At 42.0% G+C, this 11,931-nt stretch overlaps 1 pseudogene; it reads right to left on the bottom strand.

The window, feature by feature from the left end:
* The window catches only part of LOC103744220, a 38,570-nt pseudogene extending 37,650 nt beyond the window's left edge, over positions 1-920 (bottom strand).
* Positions 921-11,931: the final 11,011 nt, after the last annotated feature.

The raw sequence follows: 11,931 nt of genomic DNA, 5'->3' as shown, positions 1-11,931 counted from the left end.
ACACACACACACACACACACACACACATACACACATACACACACACACACGAGTTAATCAAATGTGAGCTACGTAAGCAGTCATATAGGACTAGGCTGTGAGATTGGGAAATGAGCTGAGACAAAAATGTTCACTATTTTATAAAATAAGTGTATGTTTCTCACTAGAACACTAATTAGTTGATTATTGCCTAATATCCTTTTTAGGGTCATAAATATAATAGATGCTATTATAATTAATTTATAGAAATATATACTGAAAATGAACTTCCTACCACAATCCCACCCTCTAGAGATTAATTTTTAAACTTTTAGACTGTGTAGCAGATGTGATGGCTCACAGCTCAAATCCCAGGTCTTGGAGGTAGAGATAGGAGGAGCAAAAGTTTAAGGTCATGCTCAGCTGCATATTGAGTCTGAAGAAGCAAGATACATTTAATCAACTATTTCCTCCTATTTCATATAATGTTTTGGATTAGTATGTTTTTAAGTTAAATAATTGAACGTGGTCTAAAAACAAAAAAGGCACAAAGAAATGTAATAAAGGCTAACCCTCCTTTCAACTTTTGATTCCACTTCCTCTCCTGAGCCTTCAGGCACAGAAAGCAGTTATGCTATTTCTTATGAACCTTCACCTGTGCACATGCATGTACATATGCTCACCCCTTACCTGATATACAGTTGTGGGTCTTGTTCACATTGCCATCAATTTTGTAATTCATTGCAGGTTAAGCACTTTCTTTGGAGTCCAGGTTTCACCCTGGTTCTCTGCTCACTAGATAACCCATAATCATCCAACAAAGCCCAGGAGTGTCCCTCTTCCTCCTCCACCTCCAGCCTGCGCAGCATCCCCAGCTCACGTCCGCACGTACCTGTGAGAAGCAGCATGAGGCCTGACATGACCACTCCAGGATGCATCATGGCATTGGTGTGAGAAGCAGCATGAGGCCTGAGATGACCACTCCAGGATGCATCATGGCGCTGACCTGAAGGAAAAGGAGAAGACGTGCGGGTTAGCTGTGGCACCAGGACATGGAGTCTGAACAGGTCTGAATTCTCAGACTGCGGCTTCTTTCACTCAACTGTGTGAATCACATGTGCCTGCTCCGGGGACCTAGAGAAGCCTGCATTCAAAAGCTTCATGGGGGCTCTGTTAGTCTCCAGTGGTAGAGGGTTGTGCTCCTTTTCTTGATCAGGGAAAGCTGTCCTCCAACCCAGGCTCTGCCTTCTCTGTTCTTCCCCAAGCATAGTCATCAATCTCATTCTGTTCTGGGCAAGAATAAGGCAGAAAACAGGAAGGGAACTGAAGGCTGAGATAAGAGTGTAGCTCCATGGTAGACACCCAAGCAAAGACCAGCCTTCAAATGATGACAATGCTCTGGCCCTCAGGTAGACTCAGGTGCTCTTGCTCCAACAACAGTGGCTAGTCCCTCAGTCTCCACAAGTTCATCATCCTGAGATGAGCTGAGCAAGAATGTGAAGCACTGTGTCTCAGCACTCACGCCACCACACACAACGACTGAGACTACGGTTTTCTGAGGACCAACAGGCCATGCGGCTACAGAGCCAGTCATAGTCACCTGAGCATGTTAGGGACATCAGTGAAAATGAGCACAGGAAAAAGAAAACCAGGAGGTAACCGGAAAGAGAATGTTTTTAAGTGCTGTGAACTGGGGACTGGAGAGATGGCTCAGTGGTTAAGAGACTGGCTGCTCTTGCAGAGAGCCCAGGTTCAGTTCCCAGCACCCACATGGCAGCCAGCGACCATCTGTAACTCCAGTCCCAGGGGATCTGACGCCCTCTTCTGCCCTGTGCAGGCACTGCCCGACACGGTACATGGTGCACTTGCACACACTCAGCCAATACACATAAAATAACAAGAATAAAAGATGTTTTTTAAAAAAGAGCTGCGAACTAAAGCTGTCTACAGAGCTACATACAAGTTAAAGATCCTGCAGGCTCTTTGACCTTCTAAGTAGAAGACTGTCTGGATAGTGGAGGGGACAGTATGATGTAGGTCAGAGCCAAAATTATCTTTGGGTATCTTATGTCCTTTTAATAGTCATTCACTACCAAAATCTGCATCTGACACTCTAACTTTTAGATAAAACCCTTTCATTTATCTCAAGTGTGTCAGCTAGGAGTGCATTAGGATAACACTGTACAGTTCCAGCTCCCTCTTCTCTACTGTCCTTCCTGGTTGTTAAATTATTATTGTTATTGTATTAAGGCCAAGTGTCACTCTACCCCGGCCTCACATGGGACTCATTCTATCTCATGTTGGCCTTCAAACCATGGTGACCCTCCTATTAGAGAGAGATGGGATTACAGACATGACCATGCCTGGTTCTGCCTGTGCAGTTTGGAGATTGATCCTTGACTTACTTTCTTTCTTTCTTTCTTTCTTTCTTTCTTTCTTTCTTTCTTTCTTTTCTTTTCTTTTCTTTTCTTTTTTTTGTCTTTTTGAGACAGGGTCTCCCTGTAGCCCCAGCTGGCCTGGAACTCACTAAGTAGACCAGACTGGCCTTCAGCTCACAGAGATCCACCTGCCTCTGCCTCCCAAGTGCTGGGACTAAGGGCGTGTCCCACCATGCCTGGCTGATCCTTGACTTTCTTTTCTTGGACTGTAAAAGTTCAAAGCCAGCCTGATAGAACAGGCCTGTTATCCAGCTACTCAGGAAGCTACCACAGGAAATTGTGAGTTTAAAGCCTTCTTGGATGACCTGGGTAACTTAAGAAGACCCTGTCTTAAAATAAAAAGTTAAAAAAGGGAGGTTGGGGGCTGGAGCTATAGCTCAGTGACAAAGAGGCCCTGGGTTCCATCTCTGGCACCACACATACACATACATACACACACACACACACACACACATACACACACACAACCACACACACACACAAATTCATGTAATAACCTTTTCCATAGTGGACTGTGTCATTATTTAGAAGTTGAATCTATGCTCTAGCCACAGCCACTTATATTTCACTCAAAGTATCCTATTCTTTTCCTTTTCTTTCTTTTTTATTTTTTATGTGTATGAGTGTATTGCCTGCGTGTGTGTGAGTGCACCCATGTTGTGTAATGCCATGGAGGTCAGAAGAGGGCTTCAGATTGCCCTGGAACTGGAGTTAGGGATGGTTCATAGCTGCCATGTGGGTGCTGGAAATCAAACCCAGGTCCTCTGTAAGAGCAGTCAGTGCTCTTAACAGCCGAGCCATCTCCCCAGCCCCGTATTCTCTTATTTTCTTAAAACAGAGTTCATATTTTTATATAGCTAGAGTTTGGTATCAAAAATGGAGGGAGTGCAGATGTAACATGATTGAAGAGATAGTTTTGGGTATGTTTGAGTTTGTTTTTTGAGACAAGCTCTTACATAGCATAAGCTGGCATCCAACTCACTGTGTAGCCAAACTTGGACTTGAACCCTTGATCCTACTGTCTCCATCTCTCAAGTTTTAGAATTGCAAGTGTTAGGATTACTAATGTATGCAACCATGCCAGGCTATTTTTCTTTAATGATAAAACTAACAGTATGGAAGCTTGAGAGGCAGTTCAGTGGGTAGACAGCTTGCCTATCATGCATGAAGGCCCAAGTTTGATCCTCCACACTGGATAAACATGGCGTGGACATGCATGTCTGCAATCCCAGCACTTGGGAGATGGAATATCCTTTGCTACTTATCAATTTTGAGGCAAGCCTGGGATACACAAGGCTTGTAAATGGCTCACTCCAGTAATTCCAGTCACGACAGGCTGAAAAAGGAGAATTCCAATGAGGGTGAGGTCAGTCTGGGCTATGAAGTGAGCCTCTATCTCAACAAACAAAAACAAAGAGAAACATAAGAACCCACAACAGTATGTTTGTATGATCTGAAGATTATTCCAGCTAGGCCTTGAACTCAGTCACCATCCTCTTCCTTCGGCCTCCTTAGTTGCTTTAGTCCACAAACAAGAAAGGCGTTACTGAACAATGGAACCCAGTTAGAGGGTTTCATCTTGGACATGAGCAGGAGAGCAGGCACGTCTGCAGGAACTTTAGGTTGATAGATTCCTCAGCAAAGTAAGAAATGATTCAAGGGAAGGCTTACTGGGTAAAGGCAGTGACCACTAAGCTTGATGACCTGAGTTACGTATTCAGGTCCTACATGGTGGGAGAACCAACTCCCCCAAGTTGTTCTCTGAGCTCCCCATATGCACAGTGGCACTGCACACACACACACACACACACACACACACACACACATTAAAATAAGTATGTATAATCTTAATCTGCTGGGCGTGATGGTGCATGCCTTTAGTCCCAGCACTCGGGAGGCAGAGGCAGGTGGATCTCTGTGAGTTCAAGGCCAGTCTGGTCTACATAGTGAATTCCAGGCCAGTTGGGGCTACAGGGAGACTCTGTTTCAGAAAGCCCCCCTCAAAAGACATAAATAAGTATAATTTTTAAAAATCAACATTTCACAGTGAGACCAGAATTCTTTTGTGATCTAATAAGCTATCCATGATGATGAATTTGATAAAGTCTCTGTCTAGTGTTTTTATAAAAGTTCAAGGTGTGGCTAGGGAAGGGAGGGCATGTGAAGGGGAGCTTTGAGAGAGTGAAAGCACGACCACCAGATGGCTGTGAAGGGAAGTACAAGGTCAGGAAAGGTGGATGGCCTAAGAGGATGGAGTTCTCCAGTCACCTGCAGCTGTAGGCTGGGGAGGGGAGGGAGAATTCTCCTCAGCAGATCACTACAGACATTAAAAAAAAAATCTTCTCAAGCTTTTCTCTACATATTATTCCTACTCTAAAGGAATGCGGTCACTTCCAGCCATTGAAAGACAAAATCCAAACTTTAAAAACTGCTGACCTTCTCAAACTGGCTACACCCTTCCCCTCTCAACACTCCAACTAAATCAACACCTTTTACTTACTAGCCCTGGTCAGCTCATAGTTCTAACACCTTAAAATGTCAGCAGCTACTTTGAGGCTCTGTTATTGTACTCTAACCCAGTTATTTCTTACTTTTTTTTTTTTACTTTGAAAGTCAAACATATCAATGAAAAAGACTGCAAATACAGCTATTCCCTTAACTCCCTATTTCCTATTTCCATGTTGTAATAATATGTTTTACTTATAGTCACTGGCCTAATTAATAGGGTTCAATCTAAGAGTATCAAACTATTTCCTACAGGTTGATTATTTGTCATGTTATATTTACTTTGTAAGGCTTTAATATCCCATCTAAGTAAATCCATTATTCCATTTAAATGATGCTTTACTTCCCAAGAAATACAAAGAATTCTATTTAATGTTGATTTATCCTAATTTCTACCAACTCAATCATCACTGTCCTAATGAATGATACATAACCCCATATATGATTCTACATAATTTAGAAATTCCAAGGAGCAATATTTTGATTTTTCTTTTCAGGATAAGTCTACAGAAGTCTGTACTTACCTGTTAGTTCGGACAGAGCTGCAGCTTCTGGGTTATCGTCTTTCTTCCCAGTCTGCTGGTGACTCATCCAGTGCTGTTTATAGATAAAAAGACAACACTCTCCTTGAATTCCATCTTTATCTCCTAGTTACATCTTTACAGCTTTAGTGTGAAAATTCCAGTTCTCCAATCTTTTGCTAGATTGTATCTACTACAGGTCAATAATAATAAATGGGAACACTGTTTTCTCCTGGGCTATTCCAAAGCTAAAACAAATATCTTCATTTTAGATGAGACTCTAAGCCTAGAAATCATGCTGACTTTGAGATGGTAGGTGGGTAAATAGACTTTGAACATCTGACAATTTACAACACTCTCGATTTACAAATAAGTAAACTTAAGTCCATAAAGAGGACTAGAGTGTAGAACCCAGATGCCCCTGGGGCAGAGTAAGAAGTGAAAGCTGACTCTAACTACTTATACCACTGTTCAGTCACGACTAACCTCATCCTAATAAATGGTTATTAGCAGCCCATGCTTAGAATGGAACAGTCTCTGCCAATGAAACGAGCCTACAGTCTCTGCTTAGAGAAGTTTTAAAAAAGGAAGCTGCCATGGCTACAGGGTGAAGTAGAACCCTGGCGTGTCCCCGTCTACCTTTTAGACATCATTGAGATGCCAGTGGAAGCATTCAGAGTGTGGTCCCTGGTAAGTCAGAAATTAGATATGACTGCTTTATGTTCTGACAACCAGAGGGTGCTACGCTGTTCAAAGAAGAATGTTTCTAGAGGGAACTGTGAGGATATGGAGCATCCTCATCCTTCCAAATAAATAAGCAATCAAGCTGCACATACCCAAGATAGTGACGATACTCCAGTGGATAAACTCACACTGAAGGACATCCGAGTATACAAACTTGACTCAATAGGCCTTAACATATATGACAGAATGCATGAAATTTGATGGGCATGCTATTGGGGGGGGCATATAGGGGAGGGGGGTCTAAATATGATTAAGATATATTATATGAAATGCACAAAATTCAATAAGAATACATTTAAAAGATACTGAAGACAATGTCAAGATTTGTCTGGGGCTAAAATTTCTACTGGATCATCTCATAAGAATATGTGAAATACTTCCTCCACACCCATTTTTGGTAATATAGGTGGGTGAAAGAGATTTAATGCTAGGCTTTACCAGAGGGGGTTAGGATAAACATTGGTTTATTTTCCTTTGGACTTTTGTTGTTGCTTTTTGTTTTAAGGCAGGGTCTTGCTATGTAATACAGGCTGGCTTGGAATATATTTATAGCCAAGACTGAACTTGAACTTCTAATTCTCCTGAGTCCACTTGCTCTGGAATCACAGATGTGTTCCAAGACCTCTGGTTTATGTAGTGCTAAGGAGCCAACCCAGGGCTTTATGCATGCTAGTCAAGAACTCTGCCAACTAAGCTACATCCCCAGCGAAAATAATCATTTTTTAATTATTTTGTTGTTGTTTTTCCAGACAGGGACTCACTATATAGGTCTGGCTGACCTAGAATCCATTATGGAGAACAAAGTAGCCTAGAACCTATTAGGTAGACCATGTTAGACTCAAACTCACAAACATCTTCTTGTCCCTGCCTCATTCCTGAGTACTGGAATTAAAGGTGTATACCACTATGCTTGGAATTATCATTATTTTGGGGGGAAGACTTCAGAATATTTTTCCCAAAATGCTGCAGTTTATTTTTGAACACTAAGACTCTGGAGGAGTGCATTTATTGATAGATAAAATGGCATACATTTCCATAGCTTATGAATACCTGCTGATAGACTGGGGTGGAGGCAGCTGGTTCATAGTATTTATTTTACTGTCTAGGCAGTTCAGAGGTTTTATTATACATGTACACTACATGCCTAACAATAGTTTTAAAGCACATAGAGAAACAAAATGAAAATACAAATGTGCCTACATATGAAAGTGATTGCCACTAGGGGATTAGAGTTTGCATTATTTTATGATATTTTAATTTAAAATTTTAACATATTTAATTTTTGAGCATTTTACACATGAGTATTGTCTCCCATTCTTCCAAGTTCCCCTCCACCTTCTCCCATGTTCCCTGACTCCCTCACAATTCTTGTCCTCTTCCTTGTTGGATACATGTACCTGCATGCATTGACGTGTGTGTGTGTGTGTGTGTGTGTGTGTGTGTGCACGCACTGAGTCCATTTAGTGGTGCTTGTGTACCTGTGTTTAAGGATGTCCATTTTCAGTTAGATAACCTCTCAGTGAGCCAGTCCCTGAAGAAAACTGATCTCCCTCCCTCAGCATCTATTGATTGCCTGTAGCTCTTCATTTTGAGGTGGGACCCTGTGACATTCCCGCATTCACCTTGGCATGTCAACAGGTTTTGTCATTATGGAGATCTCGTTAGACTCCCACACTGTGGGGATTTCATTGGTGCAGCTTCCCCATCATGTCTAGAATGCAGTAACTAGCACCCGGTGTCTCGTCCCTCTGGCTCTTACATTCTGTCGACCTCCACTTTCATGATGTTCCCTAAGCCTTAGGTGTTGAGGTTGCATTGTAGATCTGTCACTTAAGCCTGGACACCTTGCGATCACTTATTCTCTGTATTTGGACAGTTGTGGAACTTTGTAATAGTCACTATTTGCTCCAAAAGAAGCTTCTTTGATGAGCCGTGAGAGGTACAATTGTCAGGGTGTGTGACAAGTGGTTCCCTTCCTAGTCCCAGAGAGGAAAGACTGTGTAATCATTTTTCCAAAGGGCTTTCTACAATCCCAAATCAAGATGTCCCAGAGCCCCTGGGCACCAATACGAACTTCCCATTCCAGGAACAAATATATGCAACAGTTACTGAGTTTTGGCAAAATGCAATGGAGGTTTGTGGCTTTACTCAATGTCAACTCTGCTTAGAAACAATATGTATTTATAAAGAAGGTCCATGGTTTATTGGAACACTGTGCCTTGAAAATATTTTCAAGAGATGTAAATAAAAAAGAATACATAACAACTTATTTCACAGGAAACCAGTTTTTCAAAAACACCACAAAAATGGCAACAAATTTACATGCAGATGCCTTATGTAGAAATGTCATTGAAATGACCCACCAGACTCCACATAGTTTTATAGGCTGGAAGGCAGAAAAAAAAAGAGGGCTTTTAGTTAGCAGCTTATATATTTATATATCATGTGAGTATTTCACAAGTCTCACCACTATGCTCCTTATATGTGTAAAATGTTTTAAGTCAAAAATAAACAATGAGTGTCATCCTCCCCCAGCTGGGGTCCTGGACTGCCAAAAAGAGCCAGCTAAGGACCAGGATTCCTCACTCTGCTTCCTGACTGTACATGCAATGTGATCAGCTGCCTCACAATCCTGCCTCCATGCGTTTCCCACCATGATGGGCGGTACACTTGAACTATGAGTAAAAATAAACACTTTCTGTAAAAATTAATTTAGATTAAGTCCCCAAACATTATATATTATGACAAACATGGAAGTTCTTTCATAGTAACAAGATATATCTTTCTTGGCCTAATAATTACAATTCTCTCTCTCTCTCTCTCTCTCTCTCTCTCTCTCTCCTCTCCTCCTCTCCCTCTCTCTCTTTCTCTTCTTTCTTTCTTTGGAAGACAGATCATCCTAGGAAGACATCACCACAGGGGGAATGACGGAGGATTCCAAGCACAGAGGGGCTACACTGAGAAATACATTCCCTCTACAAATAGGAAACGCATTGGGTCATCATGTGTTTATCAGGGAACAATCATTAGAACCTGTCACGTATGTCACTTCATGAAATCAATTTATCTGTTACTGAACACCTGCTCCCTCAGGCCATCCTAATTCCATAGGAGACACCTGAAGTTCATGGAGCTAAGAGAGGCAAATGGTAAGTCTAAGGATTTGTACTTCCAGAGAAAAGAAAAAAACAGAAGACGTGATCAAAAACTACTCTTGTCTACTGTCTAGAAAAGGGTTAGATTGGAATAAACTATCCAAGAAATAAACTTAACTAGGGATGAGAAGACTGTTGCTCTAGACCACAAATTTAAGGCATAAGCTAAATGACACAAGGCAGTTCTGTGAACCATCAGAGAGAAGTGTCCTGAAGGAAGAGCCATGTGTAGGCAAAGGGACCAAGAGCACTTGAGCTATTCTAGAAGCTCACAGAAACCAGCATGGCTGAAACAGAATGAGGGACAGCTGGTGAAGACAATAGAAAGTCAGTTGCTCCCGGAAATGGCTGGAAGTTCTTCAATGACAGAGGGGTTGATGAAGACGATTTCAGAGAGAAAACTGGATATGCTCTACATAGAAATGTCCCACCAGACTCCATTCTGTTAGGTGGGCAGATTGAAAAAAGAGAATTTTAAAGTCTGAGATTTGAGGAATGTGCGCTATCAGGAGAGCGGGAGTAGGGCAGAGGTCACCAGTAAGAGCACTAATTCCTGGAGGGAAATCGGGAAAGGGAAGAGGTGAATGAGCATAAGAACCACTGGGATTCCAGCAGAAGAGTGAGAATCACCCAGCCTGGATATTCTAGCCTAACCGGGTTCTGTTCTATTCTGTTTCTTTGGTTTCCCACTCTGCTCCTCGAGCACCAGCCTCCTGAGGGCTGGACTGCAGGGCACACCCTCACACCCGGTGAAACCTGATTATGAAGCCAAATTTGAAATTCAAAACCCAAAATATATGGACCATGCTGAAGTAAAAATAGAATTTTCTAGGAACGGGCAATGTCCCTCGGTTAGTAGAGCGCTTGCCTAGCATGCACCAAGCCCTGAATTCAAAACTGAGCATACTAGTGCATACATGTAATCCTAGTGCTGGGGAGGTGGAGACAGGAGGATCAAACTTTCCCTGGCTGCAGAGAGAGTTCAATGTGAGCCAGAGTTGCATGAGGACTTGTCAAGACTCTTGAGAAGCAATACACTTACTGACTTCATTTAAAATATTGTTGACAGTCATAGTATCTCAAATAAGATCACGTTGTTTGACACATCGGTTTTACATTTAGAACCTATAACTCCACAACATATAAATGCACAATTCTTTATATAAAGGATATTACTTTCAGCTGTATTAGAAAATAAAAATGAATAAGTGAATGTCTATAGAGTTATGGTTTAATGGAAGACAGGCATTTGTTCTGCCTAATACTACATAAGGTCTGATATCCAAGGGCAAAAAAAATGGGAAGTTACAGTGTGTATTCATTTGGGGGGAGGGACAGAGACACTGACAAGAGCTGGGGGTGGGGGGAGGAAGTGGCACCAGCCTTATGTGACCATGTGGCACCTGTCACCCAGAGATGTGCTTTTACCGGTAAAATGAACACTAAATTCTTAAGACTAACAATCAAAGACTTAACTCTCATTAGTAATTTTTATATCTAGTCCATGTTGAAATGACAATACTTTCAATGCATTCAGTTAAAGACAATAAATCTAGGTCAGGAGTGGTGGCGAACACCTAATCTCAGCACTCAGGAGGCAGAGGCATGTGGATCTCTGTGAGATCAAGCCAAACCTGGTCTACATATGGAGTTCCAGGCCAGAAAAACCCTGTCTCAAACAAACAAACAAAAAATAATTAAATAAAATAAAGTAATGCCACCTCTTTCTAAAAGATTTCCTTTTATATTTTATTATTTTTATTGTTTTATGTGTATAAGTGTATTGTCTGCATGTGTATAAGTACATGATCCCCTGGAACTGGAGTTATGGATGGATGTTAGCTGCCATGTGAGTGCTGGGAATCAAACCCAGGTGCTCTGAAAGAGCAACCACTGCTCTTAACAACTGAGCTAGCTCTCCAGACCCAGATTTATTTATTTATTTATTTATTTATTTCCTTTCTTTTTTGTTTTTTTTTTTTTTGGTCTTTTTGAGACAGGGTCTTCCTGTAGCCCCAGCTGGCCTGGAATTTCCTTTTTGGCCCAGGCTGGCCGGGAACTCACAGAGATCCGCCTGCCTCTGCCTCCCAAGTGCTGGGATTGAAGGCATGTGACACCATACCCAGCTCCAGATTTATTTCTTAATTTGGGTGTGTCTTTCTATGCACGCGTGCATGCGTGTGTGCGTGTGTGTGTGTGTGTGTGTGTGTGTGTGTGTGTGTGTGCAGGAGTCTGGAACAGGGCACCAGGTGAGTTTTTCTATTACTCTCTGCTATTCCTTTGAGGCAGGTTCTTTCCTTGAACCTGGGGTTTGTGTTTTCTCAGCAAGACTGGAAGCCAGTAAGTTCCAGTGATTCTCCTGTCTCTGCCCTTCTCAAAGGCTGGATTACCAGTGTGTGTGGAATGCCTGGCTTGTTATGTGGGTGTTTCCTATACTGGTCCTCATGATTACACACAGCCAGGGCTCTTAACCACTGAGCCATCACTCCGGGCTCATCACCTGTTTCTTTGGAATATGGATGGTTGAAGAGTCAAAGCTGCATGTGTAGTTCTCAGTGGATTTACACTGGACAGTGCTGTCCTGAAGTG

The sequence above is a fragment of the Nannospalax galili genome, unplaced genomic scaffold (genome assembly GCF_000622305.1).
Source record: "Nannospalax galili isolate Female #2095 unplaced genomic scaffold, S.galili_v1.0 scaffold382, whole genome shotgun sequence".
NCBI classification, from domain to species: Eukaryota; Metazoa; Chordata; class Mammalia; order Rodentia; family Spalacidae; genus Nannospalax; species Nannospalax galili.
Note: the sequence above shows the minus strand (reverse complement) of the source record. Positions and strands in the feature narration are given on the sequence as shown.